Raw genomic sequence first — 27,302 nt, forward strand, 5'->3', positions numbered from 1 at the left:
TGAGAACTACCAACGAAGATAGGTTCCAACCCTTGAATGCCCATGCTGTCATTTTATTTTTCCTTTATTGTATTTGCAATTCCCCATCAGGGGCGGGTTGGCAGCAGCATAGGCGCGACTCTTCGGCCAAGAGACGTTACAAGCAGACAGGGAAACATTTAAAACAAATATAAAGAAGAAAACGTGGCGGAACATAGGAAAAAGGCAGAACATAAGAAAGCATACAAAATGCGGCGACTGTAAAGCGGAGGTAAAAATCTAAAACAGTATTTTACACAAAAAACACACACCGTAAGCATTACTAGGCAAAGTACGGCTGGAGCATAAAATGTTGCAGAATGATTAAAACAGCCACGTGATGGATGGCATAGCATGTAACAATCATGGACTATATACATGTCGAGCACACAATTAAAACCACATCACTTGATGACAATGTATAACATCACTGAACACAACACTAATGCAGCACATGTGATAATGAATGAAAACCTGGGAGGATCTGTGAGGGGTTGGGGACAAGGGAGAAGGGAAATGGAGACAAGAAGGAGGGGAGAGAAATGGGGATGAGATAGGGGGCGCACCTAAGGGTTGGCCAGGGAGGGAAGGGATGGGAGAGGAAAACAGCAAAGGAGTGGGCTCAGAGACTCAGGGGGGGGGGGGAGGAAAATCCGCTCTGGGAGAAGGAGGGGAGAGGAAAAGGGGGCCAGGTTACAGTTGGGAGGAAGGGTAGATGTCACAGCGAAGTTCAACATATGGGGGGATGGGGGGAAGGGGAGGTGCTGGAAATTGACCTGATCGAGGGTGTGGAGGTAGCAGAGGGAGCGATAGAGTGATAGAAGTGCGGCAATGAGCGGGGTTTGGAGAGGAATGAGAAAACCAGGGGGTGGTGGGATGAAGTCTGAGGTGTAAAAGATGCAGAGATGTTGAAGGAAAAGGGGGAGGTGGGGGAAGGGGATGAGGTCACAGAGGAGTTGGGGAAGGAAGGCATATACAGAAGGCAAGGCGGAGCGCATGGCTTTCCAGGATTTGCAGGGCCATATAAAAGTTGGGGAAGGGGACGGAGATCCAGGCAGCACCGGCATAACAGAGGATAGGATGGATGAGGGATTTGTAGGTGTGGAGGATAGTGGAAGGATGCAATCCCAATGTCTGGCCAGACAGGAGTTTGAGGAGGAGGAGGTGGGAATGGGGTTTCTGCTGGATGGTCAGGAGATGAGGGGTCCAGGTGAGTTGACAGTCAAGGCTGAGGTTAAGGTGGGGCTGGATGGAACGACCATAAATGGTTAGGTAGAAATCGTGGAGACGAAGGAGCATGTGGTGAAGACTATGATGAGTGTCTGGGTTTTGGAGCGGTTGATACAAAGGAACCACTGGTTACACCAAAGTAGTGAACAGGTCAAGGTGGGTTTGGAGGGTGTGCTGAGACCGTTAAAGGGTATGTTGGAGAACCAGGAAGGCGGTGTCATCAGCATACTGGAGGGGGTGGACAGGTTTGAGTGGCTTGGGCATATCGGCGGTGTACAGGGGATAGCAGAGAGGGGAGAGGACGGACCCCTGTGGGATGCCAGCAGAGGATTAAAACATACGAGAGTTGGTATCATTGAGCGTTACGTAGTAAGGACAGCGTGAGAGGAAGCCCGTGCTGTTATACAACTGTGCTCCCTATATATAGGAGTCATGTAGCATCAGCCTAGGGGAATGAAAAAGACATAACTATTTACGAATCTCAAGTCGCAACATAGCCAATAGAAACGTGGACAATACATTGTACAATATTTTTTACGACCGTAGTGCACATAAATTTACCTGAACCCGACATCTCAACATGAAACAACTGCATCACCTGCAGCATAGGCCAGCGCCATCTACCGAGTGTATTGTGTCCTCCCAAGAGCGGTAGCCTCTCTTATACTTGCCGATAAGCCGCGGCTTGTGGTCAGCCAAGCCACCGTGACCAGGCCCACGGCCGGCCACTGACAGGCGTCACCAACTCCTAGCACACTGCGAGATAAGCAGGGGCAGCTTGGACGTAGAGTTCTGACTGCAATTTCGAACCCAACATAGGCTCTGCAGTTTAAAAAATCCACTTTATCCAGTCTGAGATGGGGTTGATATCCATACACTTCGAATTCCTCAAGTGAAATATGGATTCCTACCTTTAATGCCCTTTATTTGCGAAGACAGAAGAAACCGGATCATACACGCGTTTGCACATCGCTAAAGTATCTTTGATTCTTAGTAAGAAAATCCTGTACATCAGTATGGCATAGACTACATTTCCACGAAGTATTCTCTCACCTAGTAAAAAAGTCTGTTCTTTTCAGATTAATATCTGTTATGTCCTGCATCACAGGACTACATTAAACTCATTTTTGGCTCATGACGGACCGCTAAGGGCACGCTCTGCCCTCTGTCACAGGATGCCTCATAGCAGCACAGATGAGTTGCAAATAACAGGTTGATACTACAGATCACCTTATAAATTCGGTAATGTAGGTGATTTTACTACGATGGCCATCTCTCCCTGTGTAGGTTGAAGATAAAACGCCTGATTACAGCTTCAACTCGCGATTCATGTCTGTGGTACTCTCGCCCTCGCTTCCACCACCCAACTGCACATCATCGATATCAAGTTGATTAACTAATTAACTAACTTTATCATGATAGTCTCTTTGCATGGAGTGTAATTTTTTTTCCTGTAGTCCGATTACGTTCACCGGGTAACTCAAATGGGAATCCCTGGAGGGAATTTGATGTTCTTTTCAAGGAACACTATTGAGAAAATTTAGACACCCAACATTTAAAACTGACTGCAGAAGGATTCTACTGTCACCAACACACATTTAGCTTAATGACCACGAAGATAGGATACCGGAATTATGGCTCATACGGAGGCATATAGACAGTCTTTTTCTCCCTATCCCTATTTGCGAGTGGAATAGGAAAGGAAATGACTACTAGTGGTGGAGGGTACTCTCCACAATACCCTCCACAATTCACTGTACGATGACTGGCGAAGTAGACATAAGTTTAATCTACCTATTAAGATATCGGTCCATCCTTTCATGGGTACACAACACTGAAAGAAAAATGTTGTCTCTAATTTATCGTGAAAACAAGGGACAAAAACTCTCCACCTGATTGTCTCTCAGTAAAAAGCTTCATATTACCCTTTCTCTCATTGGAATCACTTTGCGACACGTATATCAGAAGCTGTAATAGTTTGCCCACAACAGAAGAAGTGGTAAGGTGATTACCTCTCAACCTCCCTTTTGTAGAAGTATCGCTTACCCTCCCATATTCACACTAATCTTCCAGTCTTCGATATACAGCAATTTGTGCCCCGAGGTAAGTCACAGATCCGTGTTAGTTCTCCCGAAATCCCACCATGTTGCAGCAGCATGGTTCCTTTAGCTAGAAGGCTGCCTACTCCTCGGCCCATCAGTAGCTATGTAGAGGGCTATCACAAGGAGAAATTCATGACCATGTAGATACTCACTTCCAAATATTGGTGCTGTTTCTACTGATTTATAGTTAATGACGCAATAAAATAGTAGCAAGTCTCTTCAGCTATTTTAGGTTCAATCTACAATCAGCTCCATCGCTCACTGGTCCTCAATCCTCTGCAAATCGTTATAGCTTATTGATGTTGCAACCCTGCTATAGACAGGGGCCTACATCGAAATACACATTCCACAAACCACAGTGTGTACTATGTCATTGCAGTATTATCGATTTCCCCGTTCCTTTTCCTATCACATGCGTAATGATAGAGTATAAATGAATGTCTGTAAGCCCCTGTATGTACCCTAATTTCCAATATGACAGCTACGCGAAATACACGTTTTTTAATGGCAAAGGAAGCCTTACTATTGCATCTTTATACAAGGACTGCAAAAATAAAAGTGACACACATGCAGTTCATCGATACCGAAAGATTGTTTATAAATACACTCCTGGAAATTGAAATAAGAACACCGTGAATTCATTGTCCCAGGAAGGGGAAACTTTATTGACACATTCCTGGGGTCAGATACATCACATGATCACACTGACAGAACCACAGGCACATAAACACAGGCAACAGAGCATGCACAATGTCGGCACTAGTACAGTGTATATCCACCTTTCGCAGCAATGCAGGCTGCTATTCTCCCATGGAGACGATCGAAGAGATGCTGGATGTAGTCCTGTGGAACGGCTTGCCATGCCATTTCCACCTGGCGCCTCAGTTGGACCAGCGTTCGTGCTGGACGTGCAGACCGCGTGAGACGACGCTTCATCCAGTCCCAAACATGCTCAATGGGGGACAGATCCGGAGATCTTGCTGGCCAGGGTAGTTGACTTACACCTTCTAGAGCACGTTGGGTGGCACGGGATACATGCGGACGTGCATTGTCCTGTTGGAACAGCAAGTTCCCTTGCCGGTCTAGGAATGGTAGAACGATGGGTTCGATGACGGTTTGGATGTACCGTGCACTATTCAGTGTCCCCTCGACGATCACCAGTGGTGTACGGCCAGTGCAGGAGATCGCTCCCCACACCATGATGCCGGGTGTTGGCCCTGTGTGCCTCGGTCGTATGCAGTCCTGATTGTGGCGCTCACCTGCACGGCGCCAAACACGCATACGACCATCATTGGCACCAAGGCAGAAGCGACTCTCATCGCTGAAGACGACACGTCTCCATCCGTCCCTCCATTCACGCCTGTCGCGACACCACTGGAGGCGGGCTGCACGATGTTGGGGCGTGAGCGGAAGACGGCCTAACGGTGTGTGGGACCGTAGCCCAGCTTTATGGAGACGGTTGCGAATGGTCCTCGCCGATACCCCAGGAGCAACAGTGTCCCTAATTTGCTGGCAAGTGGCGGTGCGGTCCCCTACGGCACTGCGTAGGATCCTACGGTCTTGGCGTGCATCCGTGCGTCGCTGCGGTCCGGTCCCAGGTCGACGGGCACGTGCACCTTCCGCCGACCACTGGCGACAACATCGATGTACTGTGGAGACCTCACGCCCCACGTGTTGAGCAATTCGGCGGTACGTCCACCCGGCCTCCCGCATGCCCACTATACACCCTCGCTCAAAGTCCGTCCACTGCACATACGGTTCACGTCCACGCTGTCGCGGCATGCTACTAGTGTTAAAGACTGCGATGGAGCTCCGTATACCACGGCAAACTGGCTGACACTGACGGCGTCGGTGCACAAATGCTGCGCAGCTAGCGCCACTCGACGGCCAACACCGCGGTTCCTGGTGTGTCCGCTGTGCCGTGCGTGTGATCATTGCTTGTACAGCCCTCTCGCAGTGTCCGGAGCAAGTATGGTGGGTCTGACACACCGGTGTCAATGTGTTCTTTTTTCCATTTCCAGGAGTGTACATCCCTAAGTGTCTTAATCTCCTTTATCATATTTCATCGATCACCACGCTAGATATGCGATGGAATAATGGTATCAGAGTCTTCGTTGACAGCATACCGTTTCATGAGAAATACACAACCTGTTCCTCAATTTGGGTATACCTTTATAAATAATACTAAAAGTATCACAGAGCTATCAATACACACACTGTCCATTAAACCATTTACACCGGCGCAACAGCCTCACACCTCCATGTACAAGTCAGAGCTACTGCAAGGGTAGCATTTTCATTTTTCCTCCACACGCTCTTTGGGAGTGGACTAATCATAATACCATTTTCTGTGTACAATAGAGTATATCCACATGGCAATATGCATATGTGAAGTGTAGTTATTTATTTAGAAATCGAGAGCAACAACTAGTGCAAGCCACACCAAATCAGTGTCGATGTTTTCTCCAGCAACAGCAGTCATCTTAGGGCCTCCTACACACCGATCCAAGTTGTAGTGCCACAGTCTCCAGGTGACATACTGACGGGAAATTGCGGTCACTCGCCTACTACGCTGTCCCTTTGTTAGTGGATGGAATACACCCTAACAAACATTCTTATACATGAATTTGAGCCTTAAATAATCTTCTGCTTTAGCTCACCGACATGTCTGTCCTCAGTGTTTGACTTGCATCCCATAAGATTCCAGAAAATGAATCTGACCGCGATGTATGTGCTCTTCTTCAGCTTGTTCTTGATGCTTACTGCCAGATATTTCTGTGGTTAGCGCTTCTGATGGCAGTGTACAGGATGCCCAGCCCTTTTATTGTGCAACAGATTTAGTTACATTCTGGACAGCTGCCAGCCCCTCCATATTTCTTCCCACCTGTTAACAGGTAATTCCAGCATAAAACGAATACGCCACAAGCCACTGTTCAGTGCATGCTGGTGGACATATCGCATCTGTATTATCGATTAAGCTTCAATCCAAATCTTATTGATTGTCTGTATTCTTCCACAAATACCCTAATCCACCCTTACGATTTCAGTAGAAGCAAAGATGTTTTTCGTTGCATATTCGAAAGGAGTATGCCAACCTCTTCTGCTGTAGCAGCATCCACATGATGCTTTTGCTGCACTTGTCAATCACGTAGTGCCTTTTACACCTCGATCCGAATTGTAGAGTCTCAGTTTCGAGGTGACATGCTGACGGGCTCACATGATTGGTGGACAGTTGACTACATAGTGTCGAGCTGTCACAATGTGACTGTCCACAAGTGTATATTATTTAACTACAAATTGATCTATGATTGCTAATGTAACGATAGCAGCTGACAAAGACCTCGAAGTTATAGTGTAAGTTGAGAGTGTATGGTGAGGTACAAAGATGAGGCTCTTTCAAATAGAGTGGGAGAATCTGAGTGGCGGTCTCTGGCTTGCAGAAACCTGTAGAGGCTAGAGCAAAGACATTATTATGTCCACTACAATGTAACTGAAACTACTGAACCATATGACTGATGATCTGTAATCAGGTTACAAATGAGTGTTTCCCGCCAATAATTTGAATATCGAGCGGTATTCTGAACTAGGTCACACACCAAGGCTGTACAGTAATTGCCAGTTCTGTTTTCCGTCTAAATTTTGTATTTACTCCCAAAAATAATGAAATAAAGAAAATTTTCCAACAGGATAACACCCAAATAAAGCAAAGAACTATCCTATATCCTTCCACACACAGCAGCTCAGGACAGACTAAGCGATTTTTAGCTAATTTCCAAATGAGGGAGGACGACGATGCAATCCCGCGTCCGGCCATCCTGATTTAGGTTTTCTATGATTTCCCAAAATCGCTTCAGGCAAATGCCGGGATGGTTCCATTGAAAGGGCACGGCCGACTTCCTTCCCGAATTCCATGAGACTGATGACCTCTCTGTCTGGTCTCCTTCCCAAAAAACAACCCAACAAACAAATGAGGGAGGGGAAGGGTGAGTAGGAGTTGGTCGTTGGCAGAGAAGGAAGGTCGAAAGCCACTTTGGGTGTTGGGGAGAAGGTGGTGTCACTGGAGGTGGTGATGGATGCGCCACGTAACGATGGGTTCCAAGAGCTTGCTGAACACCGAGGCGAGACAATGGAGGCTTGATAGGTTCGGGGAACATCAGGATACAAGAGGTTTTCCACAGGTCAGGGTACAAGCTGGTGGCAAGGATTATGTTGTAGAGGGTAGCAAGGACTGCAAGGAAGGAGGGACAGCAGTGTTTGAGATGGTGGTAGGTAACACTGTAACACTGTCATGGCTGGGGGGCAGTGTTGCATTTAGTACAGAGTATGAGGCTGATGTCCTGTGTAGTGATGGGAGCATTAAGTTCTGATGGTGGTGTGTGGCCCAAGTACTGGAAGCTAGGAGCAAAGGGAAGAGTGGAGGTATCCGTATGTTCTATGACATTGGTGAAGAGGGAATAATGAAAGTTGGGATCATCTGATATGAAAAAGACATTGGATATATGGGAGGCAAAGTGGTTGGCCTTACTGAGGCTGTCAGGAAAGGGAAAGTCATCAAGGAGGAGAGGGTACTGTGGGGTAGGGAGGTTCCCAGTAAGGTGGTGGAAAGCAGACCAATACTCGGAAGAGATTATTGGGAGTGTGGCATTGAGTTGTGTGCATGTCCGTCCCCAGGCACGGCGTTTCTTTGCAGTAAGCATGTTGCAGATGTCTCATTGTAACTGCCAGTGGTGGTTGCATGTGTCCCAGTCATGAGCGAGCAGGAAGGACCTGTAGAGGTGATGAATTCATGAAGGAGAAGGACAGCCTGTAGGGTCAGGGCTGGGTGGAGAGGATGGATGGATTTGGTAGGGATATGGGTGGCTATGGCGTTAGACAAGATCTGGTGGAAGAAGACAGTGGTTTGGGAGATCTCGTCGGAATAGTGGATGGTAGGGTCATGGCATTCGACCTGGGTGTGTATGGAGTCCCTGTTGGCATCCCAGTTGGCATGGGAGTAATCATGGACACATTTAGGAGGAATGTCAGGGCAAGGAATGGGGCAGGTATGGCGACCACCAGAGATAGTGAGGAGGACAGGGGCATGGTCACTGCCAATTAGGTCAAGGTGATGGGCTCAAGGAGGTTGGGAGAGGCTAGGATCACATCAGCAGCAGTGTTGGATTTGGGTCAGGTGTGTTGGGGGAGAGGAACCATGTTACCCTGGAGGGTGGTGATAAACTGATGCCACCATTGGAGTTCATTAGGAGCATAGCTGTAGACATTGAGCTCTGCTGCAACCACGTAGGTGGAGATGGTGTGGTCATTGTGGGCCAGGAAATCATACAGGTTGGGGGTATGAGACCAGATGTAGATGGTGGCACATGTGACAGTAAGGGTGGGGAAGAAGAGGGTGAGGGTGAGATGCTAAGTGGGATTGTTGAGGAGAGGTTGGCGTCAAACAAGGAGGTGCTTGAGATGGCCAATAGCAATCCCACCACGTGATAGGGGGTACAGGTTATCGGTGTGGTGGAGGGTGTAAGCGGCTGTGGAGATGGAGATACGGTGTTGGAGGAAGGTTTCATTTAGGATGAAGGCATCCACGCAGTGTTGATTGTGGGAGTGGAGGAAGAGGAGTTTGTGGGTCTGCAGGGAGTGGATATTATTGTAAAGGATACTGTAATGTTGTCATGCCATGGGAGAGGAGATTTAGACGAGGGTGGTGAGGGGAGAGAAGGTGAAGTGGGTCTGGTTGTGAGAGTAGGTGGCACAGGTTGTGAGGTGGAAGACAGAATGGGCAGCGAGGGTGGTTCGGGGAAAGGTTGTTGGGGCACTGGAAGGGTTAGATGTTTTGGAGGACAATGGTGACAAAGTGGATGATGTCCTTGGCAGTAGGAGGAGGGTGTAGCGAGTTATTGGGGCGTACGGGGACATTGACAGTGCAGATGGGGACGGTGAACTCTGGGGTAATGGAAGGAGGTTTTGCTTTACATTTAGAGGAGTAAGTAGGATGGGGTTCATTACAGGTATTACAGGAGGCGGGAGATGCGAGGTTGGGGCAGTGCTTCAGGAAGAGGGAATCTTTGCAGTGGGGACAGGTAGGGGGCCTCTTGAAGGCAGTAACATGGTCATTGTACTTAAGGCAACGTTGGCAGCAGTAGGATTGGAGGGGGGATGGAAGGGGTCAGTTCTCGGTTCCCACGCCCGGGTTCCCGGGTTCGATTCCTGGTGGGGTCAGGGATTTTCTCTGCCTTGTGATGACTGGGTGTTGTGTGATGTCCTTAGGTTAGTTAGGTTTAAGTAGTTCTAAGTTCTAGGGGACTGATGACCATAGATGTTAAGTCCCATAGTGCTCAGAGCCATTTGAACCATTTGGAAGGGGTCAACTTTGTGAGGTTTATTGTAGATGAGGGCTCGCTCTGTAAGGAGGCAGTCTATTGAGGAGGACGATTCAGTGAATAGGCTGATAATGTAAGTCGGCCTGGCATCGTTAAAGATTCGACAGGCCAAGCAGATTTCAATGTCAGCATGGGAATTTGGTTCCACCAACATCTCAGCCTCCGTGATCACAGCGTTAAGCTTAGTGATCATGGTGGTGAAGGTCGGCATACATAGGGGAAGGTGAGGCTGTCGAGGAGATGATGGGGTGTGGTACGGGGTAAGGTGACTCATGGACCAAATTGGATGCATGGGATTTTGGAAATGAGATCGGTGTGGAAGGAAGCACTCGGTAATTCAATGAGTACAGAGTCCTTTCGAAGAATGAGAAGGGAGGTGGGGGCACTGGGTAAGTACAGGGTGTCCATAACGTCCCTTCACAACTTCAAAATTTTATTACAATGGCAGATGATGAAATATTTTAACAAAATTTCTTTTACTCTGATCACTGTTTACTAAAGTTTTTATATATACTAAAATTTTGTGTTTCAGATACTCTGTTGATGGAAGGAACTGAACCTCTATAAAATGGCAACTCCTCAAGAGACGGCATAATGTGTGTCTTGGTTTATTGAGTCCAAATCGGATGTTCAGACTCAACGATACTTTAGAACGAATGGCACAAAAAATTTATGGAGACAGTGACAGTATTGGATAAAGGGAGGAGCGGGCGACCACGAACATCCGAGGAAAACATCTATAGCGTTTTAAACGTCTTCACTCGTTCATCTACGAGGTCCATCCGCACTGCTGCCAGACAGTTGCAACTACCACGTTCTACTGTGCATAATGTCGTCCACAAGAAATTACGGTTGTACGCTTACAAAGTGCAACTGTTACAGACGCTTGAGCGAAATGACAAGCCAAAACGGACAGAGTTTGCACTCAACATGCTGGAATGCCTTTCTTAGGATGAAGCAATCCTCAAACGAGTTTGTTTGAGTGATGAAGCAACTTTTCATGTTTCTGTGACATTAAACAAACATAATGTGAAAATCTGGGGGCCTGAACCAGCCCATTTGACTAGGGAACTTCAACGAGATAGTCCAAAAGTGAATGTGTGGTGTGGAATCATATGCAACTGAATAACTGGTCCATTTTTCTTCAACGAGTCAACAATTACTGCAAATGTTTATCTCGACCTTCTGACCGAATATGTAGCACCACAATTGATTGACGTACAACCAACTATCATTTTCCAGCAAGATGGTGCACCAATACATTGGGGACTGCATGTTCGTTGGTTCCTCAATGAAACATTTCCAGGCAGATGGAGTGAGAGAGATGAGCCAATACCTTGTCCACCGCATTTGCCAGATATCACTCACTTGGACTTCTTTTTATGAGGGTACGTAAAACATATCATGTATCACACACAGATGCGGGACATTGCTGACTTGAAGCAAAGGATTCGTAATGCCGTTGCCACCATTGATGACGCTATGCTACAGCGAACATAGCAAGAAATCGAGTACCATTTTGATGGTCTTCGTGCAACTAAAGGCAGCCCATATAGAGGTCTCTTAAACACTGTCGAAAAACTTTTATTTACATTGATTACAATAAACGAAATGTTGTTAAAATATTTCAACAACTGCCATTGTAATAAAATTTTGAAGTTGTAAAGGGGCTTTATGGAAACCCTGTATTTACGGGTGGGAAGGATGAGCGTGCGGGCATCGAGGAATTGAGGGTCAGCATTGGAGAGGACGAAGGTGTGGGTGGAAGGGATTGTAGGGGTGGGGTCTGGGGACATGTCCATATGGATGGGTGGGACACGGGGATCAGGGGCTTTCTTTGTAGAGAAGGTGGGGCAGGGTCTACTTTAGAGCATTTAGTAGGTTTCTGCACATAACTGGGTATGAAGGGGGCTGGAGGATGTGTTGCAGGGGGAGGTGGCGGGGATGCAGGTCTTCCCTGAGAGGCGGATGGTGCAGGGGGTACGGACGTGGGTGCACAGAGCCTGTGGCGTGAGGGCGGAAATCCGTGCTGGCTGGGAGCCTGTCGTAGGTGGTGCAGTGAGTGGTGGGAAGTCTGAAAATGGCGTTGGGGCGACAGTTAAGGGTGACGGAGAATCGGGATAAGTGACAGCTGAAAACGGCGCAGGAGTGGGGTGGACAGGGAGAGAAAGGAGGATGAGGATGGGGGTCTGCAGATGAGCTCCATGTGATGGTGGTCGGAGCCGCTGAGAGGGAGGTGATTTTTAAGTTTTTGCTCATGCAGATAAATCCATTTACTTTAGCACAGCTCATTGTCTTCTTGGTTCGTTATCATAACTTAACTTCCTTTTCTAGCTCACATATTTTGAAGGGATCATCACATAATTTCTGTAGCAATTGCATTTAAAAGAAATTAGCCACCTCATTAGTCTATGCATAAGGGCCAAACTAAATCAGTGTTCGTTACCTTTGCGCCATAGTATCAACGTGCATCCTTTTGAGGATGGTGGATATTAAAATACTTCCCTTTTTGATACTGACGAATGTAAATCAGTCAGCCCTCAACAGGACCCACCATAGGCTAGTTTTCAGCCTCGCCCTCCGTAAGTGACCCGACGGCATTGCGACTCGTGAAGACTTCGTGAATATTTGAGAAATCCAATATGAAGCTGTTAAACATATGTACTCTGTCCTACATGTGCCGTGCTGCATTACTTTCGGTGAAGTACTTGACGGAACATGCCAGCCGCAATCAAATACTTATCTAATTTTAAGAAAACTATTGGGTACAAAGTTAGAGCCTTTCACGTCTGATAGTCTGACATCTTGGCTCTATGAAGGAATGCATTTTTTTCGTTATTTGTCCAGCTACTGTGTAGCACCAAATTCAGTAAATCACTGCACGAAATTTTAGGAGTTTGCTGAGGTAAAATCGTACTGAATAGACTTTGCGTATGGTTCATTTTGGTCGTACATTGCTGCATATTAGATATCTCTAACGTATCAAAACTCCATTTAATGTTGAAAGCAGAACAATGTCTTTGTATTTTTCCTTGAGATACAGGTTCTTATGTGAATCCAGTTCTGTCCATGCACAACGTAAATCATGTGATCGTAAAACCTGTTGTATTCCTTTAACGGTGCAAGATACCGCTACGAGATTTTCTACACGTGGTAACAAGCAAAGCCGTGTATTTTGCCTTATGATTAATACTCGAAACTTTTTTTCTATCGATATATGGAAATAAGTATAGTTCTTTTCGATGAAACAATGTACTTTTTTAAAAAAAAATTAATAACTCCTCAAGACCTCTACTTTGGCATTATGGATGTTAATATTTACGTTATTCTATGTTTACTACTTAACTTTAATCAAAACCTGATGTTCTGTCGCAAGGAGCACTCGCTTTGTAACTACATGTTTTAATAATTTCGGCTTTTGTTTATTTACAACTTTTAGAATACTTTACAGGTATTGTGTCCTGCGGTCGGCAGGAAAAAGAACTAACAGTGAATTTGAACACACTTTATTAAAATTAAAGAAAAAACGCCTTCTTGGCCTACACTAAGTTTTAAAACGCAAGAACAACAAGAAAACCCACAACTCTTGTGGTGACAAACCAAATAAGAAAACAAGACAATGGAAGAAAAATACTGACCCAAGTCTACTCTACTCAATACAAAATACATCATGCTACTACAATGCTACAATGAGTGAATAAAATGCTAGGGCCGGCGGAAGTACTGGACGGAGCTGTTCCTAGCAGTTGGTAAACACTGCTGGTCTGACGGTCTAGGCGTGCTTCAAAGCCAGGTCGGTGGAGTGCTACATGGGTTCTGATTGGTGGAACACTGTCACATGTTATCTGGCGAAGTAGTTCCGTGTTTATTTGGAAAGTCCGTTATTGTTTCTGTCCTCTGGCGATGTTTCTCTTCGCGCTGCTGGAAAAGGGTCGGCAACCTATCTTGCGTGTCGGTTGTGCGGGTCCTCTGATACTAAGGGGCAGCTTCGACAACAGCTACAAGTAATGATATTGGCTTTATCGGCTTGCAAGTAGTCTCTCTAGCAATGCTGTAGAAATGATCTTTATATGCAGGCGTCTGATGCACTAATTCAGTTTCTTTTATCCTGTGATACCGAGTACTAGGTATAATTGTCTGTCACCATCTTCAGAACTGACCTGTAGAACAATACAGCATACTGTATAAGCCGTTCTTATTATTAAAGCTTGATTAGTGGTTATGTAGGGCTACAGATAGCTTTAACGTATTCACTTGAACACTAATGATAATGAAGCTAGATTCAACACTTGACTGCCGAAATACCAAATAAGCTGGTGATTTACTTTCAGAGACAGTTAACAGGTAAAGATAGTTCCATATGAAATTAGTGTCCCCTTTGTTCGGCCTGTACATTATAGTGTAATATTCGGAGTCTGCAGGAAAAGCTCCTCCGCACAGAATATGTAAGTGGAACGGCGAAAAGCCTTAATAACTGTTTCAATGTCACATACACTATTGAGCCAAAAAACTATATTATGCTTAATAGGTTGTTGGTCCGTCTTTGAAACGAAATACATCACTTATTCTGCGTATCAGGGATCCGACAGTATATTGGTAGATTTGTGGCGGTATGTGGCATTAGCTGTCTACGCACAGGTCCTATAATTCGCGTAAATAACGGACAACTGATTTGAGTACGCGGTAATGGCGCCAGATAGCGACCCAGATGGGTTCCATAGGATTTATATCAGGTGAATTTGGTCGTCGAGACACCAACGTGAGTTCACTATAATGCTCCTCAAACCATAGTAGCACGGTTCTGGCTTCGAGACATAGACAATTATACTGCTAAACAGGACATCGCCACCGGGGAAAACATCAAGCATGAAGAGATGCAGGTGGTTCGCAGCTGTCAGTATGTCTTCCATAGCATAATACTGCTCCCAGGAGCCTGCGTCATGGCGTGCTGCATGTTTCGAGTCGCCGTTCACTTCGATGACGGCGTTTGTGCACACGACCAGCGACCTAGTGCAGAAAAATATGATTCACCCGAATATACAACATGTTTCCACTGATCGAGGGTCGAATATCTTTGGTCCCGTGCCCACTGCAAATCCCGTAGGGGTGATCTGCTGCGGAGATCCAACAATGTGCGATGTACGACGAACGGTGTGCTCTGTACCATTTGTGCGTGCACGCTTCTTGTGCTCTTTCGACGGAGATGCCACAGATCACTATCTATCCTATTTTAAGGAGCCGCCGAACCCCAATTTCTGTGAAGAGTCGTGGACGTCCAACCATTCGTCGTCTAGTCGTAGTTTCACTGTCCTTCTACCACTTCGCGTAGATGCTCAGGACAGTAGCACGTGAACATTGCACCAGCATCGCCGTTTTGGAGATATCTGTTCACAAGCTCTGCGTAGTAATAATCTGCCCTTTGTCAAAGTCGCTTATCTCAATGAATTTCCACATTTGCAGCCCATATACACTCCTGGAAATGGAAAAAAGAACACATTGACACCGGTGTGTCAGACCCACCATACTTGCTCCGGACACTGCGAGAGGGCTGTACAAGCAATGATCACACGCACGGCACAGCGGACACACCAGGAACCGCGGTGTTGGCCGTCGAATGGCGCTAGCTGCGCAGCATTTGTGCACCTCCGCCGTCAGTGTCAGCCAGTTTGCCGTGGCATACGGAGCTCCATCGCAGTCTTTAACACTGGTAGCATGCCGCGACAGCGTGGACGTGAACCGTATGTGCAGTTGACGGACTTTGAGCGAGGGCGTATAGTGGGCATGCGGGAGGCCGGGTGGACGTACCGCCGAATTGCTCAACACGTGGGGCGTGAGGTCTCCACAGTACATCGATGTTGTCGCCAGTGGTCGGCGGAAGGTGCACGTGCCCGTCGACCTGGGACCGGACCGCAGCGACGCACGGATGCACGCCAAGACCGTAGGATCCTACGCAGTGCCGTAGGGGACCGCACCGCCACTTCCCAGCAAATTAGGGACACTGTTGCTCCTGGGGTATCGGCGAGGACCATTCGCAACCGTCTCCATGAAGCTGGGCTACGGTCCCGCACACCGTTAGGCCGTCTTCCGCTCACGCCCCAACATCGTGCAGCCCGCCTCCAGTGGTGTCGCGACAGGCGTGAATGGAGGGACGAATGGAGACGTGTCGTCTTCAGCGATGAGAGTCGCTTCTTACTTGGTGCCAATGATGGTCGTATGCGTGTTTGGCGCCGTGCAGGTGAGCGCCACAATCAGGACTGCATACGACCGAGGCACACAGGGCCAACACCCGGCATCATGGTGTGGGGAGCGATCTCCTACACTGGCCGTACACCACTGGTGATCGTCGAGGGGACACTGAATAGTGCACGGTACATCCAAAACGTCATCGAACCCATCGTTCTACCATTCCTAGACCGGCAAGGGAACTTACTGTTCCAACAGGACAATGCACGTCCGCATGTATCCCGTGCCACCCAACGTGCTCTAGAAGGTGTAAGTCAACTACCCTGGCCAGCAAGATCTCCGGATCTGTCCCCCATTGAGCATGTTTGGGACTGGATGAAGCATCGTCTCACGCGGTCTGCACGTCCAGCACGAACGCTGGTCCAACTGAGGCGCCAGGTGGAAATGGCATGGCAAGCCGTTCCACAGGACTACATCCAGCATCTCTACGATCGTCTCCATGGGAGAATAGCAGCCTGCATTGCTGCGAAAGGTGGATATACACTGTACTAGTGCCGACATTGTGCATGCTCTGTTGCCTGTGTCTATGTGCCTGTGGTTCGGTCAGTGTGATCATGTGATGTATCTGACCCCAGGAATGTGTCAATAAAGTTTCCCCTTCCTGGGACAATGAATTCACGGTGTTCTTATTTCAATTTCCAGGAGTGTATTAGCTATGGTGGTCCCCCGTCCGTGTCTGCTACGCTTACATACTTTTGTTACCGCGTCACGTGACCGCAACGCCACCACGTGGCATCCAACATCGCTGTGGGTAGTGATCATAATATTTTGGCTGATGAGTGTACTCGCACACTAACATATGGTTGCATGATATTTAGAGTTCAACAGAAAATGCTTCTCTGCGCGAAATACGTGAATGGAACGGGAAAAAGCCCTACTAACTGGTTCCATATGAAGCACAACTAGCTCTTTATTCTCACGAAGTAATGAGTGCTATCGACAGAGGATGTCAAATTGATTCCATATTTTTAAATTTCCAAAAAACTTTCGTCCCTGACAAGCGACTTATCATGAAATTGATTGCGTACGAAGTATCACCGAAGTTGCGCGATTGGTTTTGCGGTTTCCTGTCAGAAAGGTTCAAGTTCATAGTAACTGAATGAAAGTCTTCGAGTAAAACAGAAGTAACGGCTGGCGTTCCCCAAGAAAGTGTTATAGCTCCTCTGGTGTTCCTAATCTACATATATAAACGATTTAGGACACAATCCGAACAGCTTTCTTAGATTGTTTGCAGATGATGCTGTTGTTTATATTCTCGTAAAGGCATCAGGTGATCAAACCAATTGCAAATGATTTAGACAAGATACCTGCATGGTGCGAAAAGTGGCAATTGACTCTCAATAGTGAAAAGTGTGAAGTTATCCAATACAAGGACTCTACAAAATTTTGGTTACAAAAATAATCAACACAAATCTAAAGTCTGTGAATTCAACTAAATACTTAGGGATTACAATTACGAATAACTTAAACTGGAACAATCACATGGTAATATTGTGGGGAAAGAGGATCCAGGACTGACATTTATTGGGAGAACACTTAGAAAACGCAGCAGATGTACAGTGTAAACTGCCTACACTACGCACGTCCATCACCACCTGCAGTGTTGCTAAGCGATATGGGATCCGAATCAAATAGGATTGACGGAGGACTTCGAAGAAGTTCAAAGTAGGACAGCTCGTTTTATATTATTGCTAAATAGGGATGATAGTGCCACGGATATGATAAGCGAATTGCGGACGCAGTCATTAAAACAAACTCGCTTTTTGTTGTGGTAGGGTTTTCGCAGGAAATTTTAATCACCAACTTTCTCCTCCAGAAGCTAAAGTGTTTTGGATTTCCAGCAATGTATGACATAGAAAAAGTTGGCTTTCGTATATTATGTACAGTCTCAACATGATTTGCATGCTGTGACGGAATATACAATGTCTGCTTCTGTGATTTGGAAATAGGTTCAGGTAACACGAAATCATCAATTAAATAAAAAAACTGAATCTTGCGACTTAGGCTGTTCTGTATATCAAACTCGAAAATATTTTGTTAGCGCCTACCTACAGAGGAAAAAATGATTGTCACAATATAAAAAAGAGAAATCTGAGTTCCTACGGAGAGATGTAAGTGCTCGTTTTCAACATTGGAACGGTTGAGAAATTCAATGAACCGAAACTTCCTGGCAGATTAAAACTGTGTGCCGGGCAGAGACTCGAACTCGGGACCTTTGCCTTTCGCGGGCAAGTGCTCTACCAACTGAGTTGCCCAAGCACGACTCACGCCCCGTCCTCATAGCTTTACTTCTGCCAGTACCTCGTCTCCTGCCTTCCAAACTTTAAGGAAGCTCTTCTGCGAACCTTGCAGAACTAGCACTCCTGAAAGAAAGGATATTGCGGAGACATGGCTTAGCCACAGCCTGGGGGATGTTTCCAGAATGAGATTTTCACTCTGCAGCGGAGTGTGCGCTGATATGAAACTTCCTGGCACATTAAAACTGTGTGCCGGACCGAGACTCGAACTCGGGACCTTTGCCTTTGGCGGGCAAGTGCTCTACCAACTGAGCTACCCAAGCACGACTCACATCCCGTCCTCACAGCTTTACTTCTGCCAGTACCTCGTCTCCTACCTTCCAAACTTTACAGAAGCTCTTCTGCGAACCTTGCAGAACTAGCACTGCTGAAAGAAAGGATATTGCGGAGACATGGCTTAGCCACAGCCTGGGGGATGTTTCAAGAATGAGATTTTCACTCAGCAGCGGAGTGTGCGCTGATATGAAACTTCCTGGCACATTAAAACTGTGTGCTGGACCGAGACTCGAACTCGGGACCTTTGCCTTTCGCGGGCAAGTGCTCTACCATCTGAGTTACCCAAGCACGACTCACGCCGCGTCCTCACAGCTTTACTTCTGCCAGTACCTCGTCTCCTAACTGTAAAGTTTGGAAGGTAGCTGTTAGGACGGGGCGTGAGTCGTGCTTGGGTAGCTCAGTTGGTAGAGCACTTGCCCGCGAAAGGCAAAGGTCCCGAGTTCGAGTCTCGGTCCGGCACACAGTTTTAATCTGCCGCGAAGTTTCATATCAGCGCACACTCCGCTGCAGAGTGTAAATCTCATTCTGGATTCAATGAACCCTCCGCCTGGCACGTAACTGTGAGCTGCAGAGTAATGACGTAAATGTAGATGCAGATGCTTATACATGCTATTAGGGCAGCTCAGTGTCGGCTATACGATACTATAACAGAAATGTTTTGCGGACTTTGATGGAAATTTTTGGAATAAGTGGGACACTTTTTTCGTGAAACGCCGTTGGGTAAATTTAGTCAACCGGTATCTGGGGAAGAAAGTCCTACATTTCTGCTGCCTCTACCACCATGAATCTCCCTTAGATTTCGTCAGAGAATTAATATAAGAGCAGTTACGGCACGGAGCGTGAAATGAGGGCATCCCCATGCACGCAACGGATAGGGCAGTAAATCGTTAATGCTGGCGAAAAGTGCTATGGACAGTATATTTTGAAGATATAGAATTCGACTCGACCGCAGCGACTTCAGCATGCGCTATGAATACAGAGTTATTTGGAAATGAGTGTTGTATTTCTTGACTTCAGAAATTGTTCAAAACATAGGAGAAATTTACTAGATTCGACAGTCCATAAAACTTAATGTTTAAACATCAGCTTTCCTTTCGACAGTACAAAAGACGGAACGGGATAAAGGATGATGCAGGAGTGTGCGGGGGCTGGTTTTTCCTGAACTTCTGAAATGCGGCAATCTATCTTGCTGTTTAATTTTCACTTGTATATAAGATCAGAAGAGACGGGTTAGAAAAATGAAACAGTTTATGAGACAAAGATGGTAGTGAGTATTGTTCGAGGGTTTCAGCATTTAAAAAATAACAGCTTAATAACAACCACCCCAATTATGTTTAACAAATTGTTAGTAAGTCTTTCGTCGGCTCAAGGAGGTTTGCTACGTGAAAGAAGCCCAACAGCCCTCTTTTTCTTTCATCGCATCTCCAGCTCCATAAGTCTCCTCATGAATGTCCAATATGGAACGAGATTTTCAGCAACCTCTCGCTGCCTTACGCCATCAATTTAGTCGCTATAACATTAGCTTTAATAACTCAAGCTTTCCCGTGAAGGTAATGAAAGAAAATAAAGGCTTTTCTAAACGTTACGCAAGAACTATTTCATTTGATCTAAACTTAACCGTTACAGGGGCGTTCTCTTCGTAGTAAGAAGGCCAAACAAAACGATTTAATTGTTAATTTAATGCTGTTAAAATTCACAATATTTTGAAATAAACTTTACACGAACATCAATTTTACATTCTGCAAGTGCAAATATCCAAGGACGATTTTATCCAAAATCTAGCCCTACTGCATTTTGGAACACTCGCCATAAGAGATTAAAATATTTTGGACTTCATTGTCAACTTTAAATCACATTCTGAAAGACTCTCCACACTCACTTCCAAATTTGCTAACAGTATATACATACATGTGAATACATGCATATGGATGCACATGATCCCGGAAATTGACACAATAATAAGAACTGCGAAAAGGAGGTTGTGCAAAAAATTCAAAAACACATAACGCAATACTTACCTGGGACTTCAATGCCCAGGCTGAGAAAGATAAGAAATACAAAAACGCTTTCAACTAAAAGGTATCCAATACATAACAAAACTAACCAAAATGACATCAGACTGATAGAACTATGCGTTGCACACAGCATTGTCCTGTAATCCACAGCGTTTAAAAAGCAGTCTAGAAATCATAAATCATTAATCTCCCCTAACCCATACCTTCGTGAGTTCCAGCTCAATCACCTGGTATCGAATGGGAGTTCCATAAAGGAATACAAAATGTCAAAGTTCTCAGAGGAGCCAAATTACGTTCTGATCACTATTTTTCTAAAATAAAACTCAAAATGGTCCCCAAAAGGAAAAACTGCACCAACAACAACAGACCCAGAAGTTATGATCCAGAATGAATAAATTCAGATGGGATTCCACTGGCTACTGAAAACATGCAGAACCAAAACTGGGATTTCCCTCTAGTACCAAGGAATTTATTTCCTGAAGTCTTAACAGATGTCCGTCATGGTTAATTTTGTTGCGTCCGTAGCAAATTTCCTTAACTTCGTCTGGTCCTGATCCTCATTTCTGATGTGAAGATTCTCGCTGCTCTCATTCCTACTACTTCTCATTACATTCGTCTTCCTTCGATTTACTCTCAGTCAATATTCTGACTCATTAGACTGTTCATTCCGTTTAACAGATGCTGTAATTCTTATATTCTGTCACTGAAGACAGCAATGTCATCAGCGAATCTTATCACTGATATCTTTTCATTGAATTTTAATCACACTATTGAACCTTTCTGTTATTTCCGTCATTGTTCCTCTGATGTACAGAGTGAATAGTACGTGCGAACGACTATATCCCCGTCTTACACACTTTTTAATTCGAGCAATACGTTCTTGGTCTTCCAGCCTTATTGTACCATAACAAAAGAAAAAGCCTGGCAGACGACAGTCCTTGAGTCCTCGAACTAAGAAGAAAAACGTGGCAACAGCGGCAATCACAGATAAACGAACATAACAGACAAGACTTCTTAAGTGTAAAAAAATTAGTGAGCAAAAATCTCAAAAGACTCAAAAAAGACCCAGAACGCCGTCTGGTCTTTCAGATCAACGAAGTTTTCGTGAAAAACAACTCAAGGAACTTCAAAACTTTCAATAATAAAATAACCAAATATAGCGCGCCAAACACAAAAATGAAAATATTGCAAAAAAGCGATAATTGTGAAATATTGGAAAGATATTACAGAAGCTTCCTCATCTGTGAAAAAAATTCATGGAAAACAATTTACTTTTGCACCTCAACAGCAACCAATTGTAATTCGAAATCTCCCGACATTGAGCAACTACAAACAATCGCATTGAAAATCAATAACTATAAGGCCTCAGAAGAAAACCAAATCACAGTTGACTTTGAAAAAATTGCAACAAGAGCGCCATAGAGTATATCTTAGAAGAAATTTTGATAAATGGTAAAATCCCAGATGCATGGAAAATGGCCGTCAGCAGCTTACAGAAAGGTAGACCCTTGACCAGAACAAATCCTAAATCTCAAAAATCTCATGACCTACTAAAAATCATGAACAGTTATATTATCATTTTCATTGACTTTCAAAGATCATACGACTCAATAGACAGGGAATCCCTCATCTCTATACTAAAAGAATTAAATCTAGACAACAAAACCACTAACTTAATCAAAGAAACCCTTACTAACACTCACTCTAAAGTTAAATTCATGGGAGAACGACAAGGAGATGGTGTCTTCCCACTGCTACCAAAATGTGCCCTAGGAAAAGAAGAGGAATCCGACTAGAAACGAAAAAGAAAGGCATCAAGGTCAAGCGGCCAAGCCTCTGCAGATGATATCGTGTTATTAGGCGAGACTTGGGAAGAAGCCAAAGAAAAGACCGAATTACAAAAAACAGGAGTAAAAAATTGGTCCCATAATCTCCTTCGGAAAGACCAGAATGATTATAAACATTAAAACACACTGAATCATCTTAAAGTGGAAGAACAAAAATATAGAAATCGTTAAAGAATGCAACTATCTTGCAAAATTAATCTCATGGAAAGTCCTCGAGAAAAAAGACTATTTAATCTTGTGTAACACGTTAACCAAGCCGGAAGTACCACGCGCAGCCGGAACTCTGTCCATAATCAGCCATGGCTCATTTGAAAGGCTGAACATGAATGAACGAAAGATATTAAGAAACATTCTAGTACCCAAATTTCATAATGAAAAATCCACGTCAGAAACGAAACCCTTCGCCAAAAAACCTAAAAACTGTCAGACACAATGAGGAAAAGATGAACTGATTTTTATCGTCACATCCTCAGAATGAACTCAGATTGACCAACAAACTTTGTCTACTTCCGCAACAACAACACTAAACCAACTTGTTTCTTACAGAGGAGGTTTTCAGTCTGCAGATATGTCAATCATAGCTGGGCACAAGACCGTTAATCCGTTAATCGTTAATTAACGAATTTAGCTTTACAAGTAACGGATTAATTTCCAAGTTAATTTTAAACAACGTTACCGGACTCTATAGCTTCCGTTAACTGTCTTTGAGGCCGTTACTTAACTGTTATTTACGACAAAAATGACACCGCGTCGCCCGCGAAAATCTTTTTCCGATAGGTTCGGGTCATGTGGGTGGGTGGCTACGCCAGGGTGCGCGCTATTGACGTAAACAATCGAGTGCGGACTAGAATAACGAGGTGTTTGGTCTTTATTGTTGTCCGTTTACGCAGTTCGCGTTAAGCGTAGCGTTAGTGGCTTGACAGTGGAAACTAAGTTATGGAATCGGTTTCTAGAACTACAAATGGTGAAAATTCGAAGCCTCATTTAAGTGACTACTTCAATTTTGTATCCAGATCGGAAAAACAAATACTTTTCCATTGTAAACTGTGCTTCCCTAAAAAAATCAGCAATTAGGGCTCACACTTCGAGCCATTAAAATTCGAAACAACACATAACGATAGCACACGAATCACGGTATGTAAAGTATGAAGAAATAATGTAGGTATGGCCCGTTCGAGGGAACCAAACAGAAAAATCACCCTGGGCATTTAAATATCGACAGCGGATCCAGTAGAAGCAATACCATTAAAAGAATACGGCAGAGAAGCACTGGAGAGTGTTTTGAAATTGCACCAGTTAGCAGCGGTGAGCCTCAAGCTAGTGTGGAGTATTTGCACAATAAACTTCCTTGTTACAAAAATGATGCCTATTCATGTCGTCGAAACTAAGTCGTTTGAGAATCTAATAAAACTCTAAACACCCGTAAGCTCGAGTGCTGCAGTCGAACGACTTTTTTCTGTGGGCAAAAACTTTTGTCTCTTAAACGAACCTCGCTCTCGGATGAAAACTTTAACATGTTGATGTTCACGACGGGAAATGTGCACCTTATGTCAGATACTATCTGATTCTCCTGTACTTTGATTCTCCCGTGGTTTAATATCGACAGCTAAATAACTGTAAAATTAATTGATTAAACTATTTCTTTCTTTGCTCCGATGTCCTACCTAAACTTCCGTCACCAAAACACTTATATTGCAGTAACAATAATCCGATTCACTTGCTCATTTCACTACACCCACAACTTGAAGTTAACAATTAACTTCAACCTTCGATGAATCTTCTGTAATGTAATGCTTTAATGTTTAACGAAGTTTACCTTTTCAGCAGTAGACTAACGATTAGTGAAATTAACTTTTTGATTGACGTTGCCCAGCTATGGTCATAATACACGTTGAAAAATTCTACAACTGACCATCATCAAAGCTACAGGCGAACAGTTTTGTGCATCTGTTCCATGAACCTTCGTGAAATCTGGAGCACTCCGCTGCTCGAATGGCCTCAGGTACACTGCTGCCGGAGGAAGGACGAGTTCTTTTGCATACTCTACATATAATCGTACTGGTATCCTGTCAAATTCAGTAGCTCTCCTTCTGTGGAACAATTTCAGTAGCTTTTCGGTCCCATGATCACTTATTTCAATATCAGCCATTCTGTTGTTCATGGTTTCTGTATGGAACAGTTTTGAAAAAGACATTTAGTATTTCGGCCTTTTTTGCATCGTCCTCCATTTTCATGCCGTTATGGTCACAGTGTCAGAACAGATCGCTTCGATCTGTTTATTGATTCGCCAACAGATCAAGACTTCTTACGATTTTCTGTCTAGTCAGTAGACAGAAGTTTACTTTCGAACTTGTTGCACATTTCATGCGTAAGTTCGCGTCATGTAGGAAAGCGGCCCAGTTTTCAGCCGTTCTGCGCATCCCCCTCCACTAAGTGCTGGCAGCCAATAATATTCATTCTCTTTCCGAGCGGCTAGCAGAAAGATACAGCTAGCGAGCCAGTATCTCGCTCCTACACTCTGCAATGTTGCCATACTTCGCGACAACCTAATTATTCAATAAACTATCAATTTTCTTTTTGTTTCCTTTCTTTTTTTGCAATGGTATAATTGTGAATGTGTATCTGTAAATGTTTAAGTGCGATTTAAAGAAAAGTCAGGTGACAGCAATAAATGTAAAGTGCTTCACAAGCAGGCGAGTGGGATTATTTATCGCATTTATAACTTTTTCAAACGTGAATTTGAAAGCAGATCTCCTACTGTTGACATCTGAAAACACAAGAAAAGACTCCAGAATCACGTGGTGTCAGAAAGATAACTGTAAAGATAATTGTAAACGGAAGCGTCAGAGCTGTAGGAATGGTAGAAAAAGTTGGTTTCTTGTCGTCTGGAAAGCATAGAAATCACAAGGAACCTGCAGGACAAATGGATGGTTTTAATAACAATGTTTTAAAGTGCTGCATGTGAATGATGAATGCCGTATATCACATAATTGTGTTACAGTTATGCTGGAGAAAATTGGCTTCCATGATACACTCCTGGAAATGGAAAAAAGAACACATTGACACCGGTGTGTCAGACCCACCATACTTGCTCCGGACACTGCGAGAGGGCTGTACAAGCAATGATCACACGCACGGCACAGCGGACACACCAGGAACCGCGGTGTTGGCCGTCGAATGGCGCTAGCTGCGCAGCATTTGTGCACCGCCGCCGTCAGTGTCAGCCAGTTTGCCGTGGCATACGGAGCTCCATCTCAGTCTTTAACACTGGCAGCATGCCGCGACAGCGTGGACGTGAACCGTATGTGCAGCTGACGGACTTTGAGCGAGGGCGTATAGTGGGCATGCGGGAGGCCGGGTGGACGTACCGCCGAATTGCTCAACACGTGGGGCGTGAGGTCTCCACAGTACATCGATGTTGTCGCCAGTGGTCGGCGGAAGATGCACGTGCCCGTCGACCTGGGACCGGACCGCAGCGACGCACGGATGCACGCCAAGACCGTAGGATCCTACGCAGTGCCGTAGGGGACCGCACCGCCACTTCCCAGCAAATTAGGGACACTGTTGCTCCTGGGGTATCGGCGAGGACCATTCGCAACCGTCTCCATGAAGCTGGGCTACGGTCCCGCACACCGTTAGGCCGTCTTCCGCTCACGCCCCAACATCGTGCAGCCCGCCTCCAGTGGTGCCGCGACAGGCGTGAATGGAGGGACGAATGGAGACGTGTCGTCTTCAGCGATGAGAGTCGCTTCTGCCTTGGTGCCAATGATGGTCGTATGCGTGTTTGGCGCCGTGCAGGTGAGCGCCACAATCAGGACTGCATACGACCGAGGGACACAGAGCCAACACCCGGCATCATGGTGTGGGGAGCGATCTCCTACACTGGCCGTACACCACTGGTGATCGTCGAGGGGACACTGAATAGTGCACGGTACATCCAAACCGTCATCGAACCCATCGTTCTGCCATTCCTAGACCGGCAAGGGAACTTGCTGTTCCAACAGGACAATGCACGTCCGCATGTATCCCGTGCCACCCAACGTGCTCTAGAAGATGTAAGTCAACTACCCTGGCCAGCAAGATCTCCGGATCTGTCCCCCATTGAGCATGTTTGGGACTGGATGAAGCGTCGTCTCACGCGGTCCGCACGTCCAGCACGAACGCTGGTCCAACTGAGGCGCCAGGTGGAAATGGCATGGCAAGCCGTTCCACAGGACTACATCCAGCATCTCTACGATCGTCTCCATGGGAGAATAGCAGCCTGCATTGCTGCGAAAGGTGGATATACACTGTACTAGTGCCGACATTGTGCATGCTCTGTTGCCTGTGTCTATGTGCCTGTGGTTCTGTCAGTGTGATCATGTGATGTATCTGACCCCAGGAATGTGTCAATAAAGTTTCCCCTTCCTGGGACAATGAATTCACGGTGTTCTTATTTCAATTTCCAGGAGTGTATTAAGCACAGTAGAAACAAGACTCTTGAAGACCTTCTGCAGCTCGTTAATTTGTACAAGTCGCATGACAGAACGTACAAACTTGACTTCCTTGCACGTGAATAGGGTCACAAAGTTTTGCGTTTACCCACGTGTCACTCTCAGTGTGAACGTATAAACTTGACTTCCTTGCACGTGAATAGGGTCACAAAGTTTTGCGTTTACCCACGTGTCACTCTCAGTGTAGCCGCTTGGAATTAATTTGGGAAAAGGGTTAAGGCTATGTGGGATAAAAAATAAAGCATTCAAGATAACATGCAGTGAATCACTTGTGCTACACGAGGCAATAGACATCATCCCACCTGTAGCGTGGGCAAAGTCTGTGCAGTATGCTGAAAAGCTTCAGAAAGAAGAATCTGACAGGGAATTGATGATGGATATAAGCCTTGAACCTATCTTCGTAAATT

The 27,302-nt window shown here is 45.4% G+C and overlaps 1 non-coding gene and 1 pseudogene across 1 annotated transcript; one reads left to right on the forward strand and one right to left on the reverse strand.

The window, feature by feature from the left end:
• Positions 1 to 2,278: 2,278 nt before the first annotated feature.
• On the forward strand, positions 2,279 to 2,459 carry LOC126424198 (U2 spliceosomal RNA; annotated as a pseudogene).
• Positions 2,460 to 18,453: 15,994 nt separating this feature from the next.
• Trnaw-cca (transfer RNA tryptophan (anticodon CCA)) lies at positions 18,454 to 18,528 on the reverse strand. Its single transcript has one exon. It is a non-coding gene; the product is annotated as a tRNA-Trp (tRNA).
• Between the last annotated feature and the right edge of the window lie 8,774 nt (positions 18,529 to 27,302).

Source organism: Schistocerca serialis, chromosome 1 (assembly GCF_023864345.2).
Source record: "Schistocerca serialis cubense isolate TAMUIC-IGC-003099 chromosome 1, iqSchSeri2.2, whole genome shotgun sequence".
Taxonomy (NCBI): domain Eukaryota; kingdom Metazoa; phylum Arthropoda; class Insecta; order Orthoptera; family Acrididae; genus Schistocerca; species Schistocerca serialis.